Source organism: Lycium barbarum, chromosome 10 (genome assembly GCF_019175385.1).
Source record: "Lycium barbarum isolate Lr01 chromosome 10, ASM1917538v2, whole genome shotgun sequence".
Classification (NCBI taxonomy): domain Eukaryota; kingdom Viridiplantae; phylum Streptophyta; class Magnoliopsida; order Solanales; family Solanaceae; genus Lycium; species Lycium barbarum.
This window is the reverse complement of record NC_083346.1, coordinates 382,972-386,590: the sequence shown is the minus strand read 5'-3', so window position 1 is coordinate 386,590 and position 3,619 is coordinate 382,972. Positions and strand designations below refer to the sequence as shown.

General features: G+C 36.5%; 1 pseudogene; it reads right to left on the bottom strand.

Annotated features, from left to right (window-relative positions):
• Positions 1–1,177: 1,177 nt before the first annotated feature.
• On the bottom strand, positions 1,178–3,254 carry LOC132615177 (uncharacterized; annotated as a pseudogene).
• Positions 3,255–3,619: the final 365 nt, after the last annotated feature.

Genomic DNA, 3,619 nt, shown 5'->3' with positions numbered 1-3,619 from the left:
CTTCCAAAAACTTTCCACTTCCAGCTGTATCCAATTCATGAACGTTCCTACTCTTTTAGAACTTAGAAATTATGATTATGATACAATCTATTAATTGTTGCTATGTACAGATCTACTACAAGCATGAGATCAAAATTGAAGATTAGGCTTAATATTACAATAAAAGATCAAAATTATACTCTCTTCTCAAAAAAAAAAAAAAAGGAAGAAAAAAGAATTATTATCGACAACTTAATTAATAACAATGTAACATACATGATAACAACACAAATTAACTCCTTGTTTCCCTTTTTTTTTTTTTTGGGTTGACCTTCATTGCCCCATTTGGTACGTCAGCGTGACAATAGAAGAGAATTTAATTAAGTGAAGAAAAGAGAAGGACGTGAGATGAAACTTGAAAGTGATCGACAAAACCAGGGGCGGAGCCAAGTGGTGGTTAGGGTGTTCACCCGAACCCCCTTCGGCAAAAAATTATCATGTATACATAAGGTTAAAATTATTTTTTATGTATAAATAGTAGATGTTGAACCCCTTTGGTTTCCTCCTTTCTTACTCTTTTATGTTTTTGAACTCCCCAAAAAAAATCCAAGCTCCGCCACTAGACAAAACTGGTACATCAATGGTATGGATGATATAAAAATAATTGTACATATTTATAGATATACAAGATCTGGACAAAAAATAATGAATTCATATAAACCCGCAACCAATCTGTCCTTAAATTCATCTGTATATTATATACTAATATTTTTAGGAGCGGTTCAATAGAATTAGTGGCCTAAAGTCAAAATTAAATAAGAGGTCTCAAGCATATTTAATAAAATTAGCTTCTGCGTGCGGCGGAGGGGCATGCGCCGCATGTGCATCTCGTTCGCTGTGTGTGCATCTGATGTCAATTTTGTAGAAATATTTTAAAATCATATATATATTATTGTTAAACATGCGTGTGAGATTGTATACATCTACAGAAAAAAGAAATTAGTGCAAGCTTAAATAATGAAGAATGATCGTATTTCAGCAGACTTGATAGTTAAATTCAAAATTATTGGACATTTTTTAAACTTGGGACAATTGTTTCTTGGGATAGTTTTCTTAGCATATTAGACTACCACTATGAATTATTTTCTAACTTAATTCTATATTTTTTTTTAAAAAATCTATTATACATTGATTTTCATCTATGAAGAAAAAGACAAACCACATTAAGAGCAGCCCAATCAAAATATGCATTGATAAGCCCAGATAATGACCTATAATAATGAAGCTCCCATTGGGCCACCTTACATAATTGAGCATCCTGTGACATTTTCTTCATTGAAGTACCCATCACATCTGCTCACACAACAGCCCCTTCCGTAGCCGTACGACTTAGGCCCAGGCCCATAGCTATATCCATACTTATCGCAACACGGGGGCGGAGGGACCGGTCTTCCGTACGAATGATAACATGCCCCCCCCCCCCCCATATAGTCTTCGTAGCATTGTCCACTGATGTGCCGTGAAATTACTGGATATTCGATGCCAATCTCTTAAGCTTTTGTAAATCTTCAAGCACTTTTGGTGTTACTTTTCGTGTGTTTATGTCATTTTGTAGGAAAAGATAGTTGGAAAGCATAACGGAACAAAATGAAGCAAAATAGGACAAGAACACACTGCACAACATGCGAATCGCATGTCATGCCTGCGGTTCCACAATCACACCGCAAAATGTGACAGAATACTGAGGAAGAGGGATGAAAAGTTGCGCAACTTGCGAGGCCAACATGCGGCACAACAGTGCTCACGCAAATTGTGCCAGAACTCTGGAAAGCTTGAAGGCAAAAGCACAATGTGCGGCGGCGGAGCACGACATGCGTCTCGCATGTCTGTCTTGCAGCACACTATGCGAGACGCATGTTGCATCTGCAGGGGTACTTTTGTCTAAACTTTGTGCACGTTTATGGGAGATATAAATACCTAACTAGGGTTCTGACAAGGACATTCTCTGCACTTGATATTGTCTTTTTTGTGGAGGAAACATTTATGTCTGGTTGTTGAGGCTTTGAAGGAGAATCTTGCACTTTATTTGGAGTTGTTTTCCCAACAAGCTTTGTAAGCATTATGACTACATTATCTATCTTTGTTTCTCATTTAATGCAAATGTCTAGCTAATCTCACTAGCTAGGGTTGTGGGACCAAATGTGTTAGTAATGTGATTGGGTTTCATATTTACACCTCATTTGTATATTGATGATGCATTCTATCTACTCTTCGTACCTTAACATCTCTTGATGGTTGCAAACATCATTTGCGCCTAATCACTTTCACCTTGCTTGAGAAAGAAAGTGGAAGTTAGGAAAAGGGTTAGATAGCTAGGGTCTGGGTCAATACACCCATCTAATAGCCTGAGCTAGAGATAGGATGGCTAACTTGTAGCGTATTGGATGTGTACATGGTTCACATTCTAAGGCTTGAGAAAGCTTAGTAATGATATTTATTAATTTGGTCGAAGGACTTTTAATAAACTTAAGCAATCCATCGTTAATCGCATCGCAACATTCGAAGAGGTTAAATTGATACCCACTCGCATTGTTTTCCATTGGAACTGCAACCTTAGTCCCTCTCTCTAATAGTTTATATCTCATTACAATACCATTTAATTGTCAGTAACCAATCATTAAACCCGATATCATTATATCCCCTCGTCCTCGAAATTTAGACTAATAGTCGAGCGTTACACTTGATAAGTCTATTTCTTCACTGTATTCTCTGTGGGATTCGACCCCAACCTTGTTGGGTTCTATATTTGACAACGACCACTTACTCCTGATAAAAAGGGTGTAATTTGGGCGTATCATCCACAACAATATCATGGTGGCGGTGGTGGGTACTCTTGAATTGGCATTAGCACTAACATTACGGGCTCTGGTGTTGGCAGTGGTGGAGGTTTAGGAACTTCTTTGGGCTTTGGAGGGTCTTTGATTTCAATGCTCTTAATCACTCCACATCCTTTACTACATAATTTGTCACGAATTTTCTCAGGATTGTAACATACCACAGTAATTGTGTCTGTATTGGTCTTCTCATCATATGCCTGGTCTCTAATTTCTCTTGCCAAAAAAAAAAATTTATATCACAAAAAACGAAAAAAAATCAAATTAATTCTTCTCCATAATAATAGAATTCTTGATCGTGTACTTACGAGGGAATTTACAGACAATTTTTTTAACCTTCTTGTGGTAGCTGGAACATTAAAAATCAACCTTGAGCACCATAATGGTGGTCTGTTATATTAAAAAATAAATTAAAGTAGAGTGAGGTTATAAATTAGTACTAATCAAGTAATTATAAGCACGCCATAATGAACCAAAGCTCTTACAGAGCCTGTTTGGATGGGCTTAAAAAACAACAACTTATAAGTTGTTTTCAGCTTATAAGATGCTTTAGATAAGCTAAGTCAAACGGGTCCAATTATTTTTTTTGGCTTATTTTAAGCATAAAATGACTTATAAGCTGGCCAGTCAAACACCTAAAAAAACTGAGAACAGCTTATAAGTTGTTTTCAACGACTTATAAGCCAATCCAAACGGACTCAAAATAATTACTTCATCTTTTTTCTCTTCTTTGGGCTCTTCTTCTT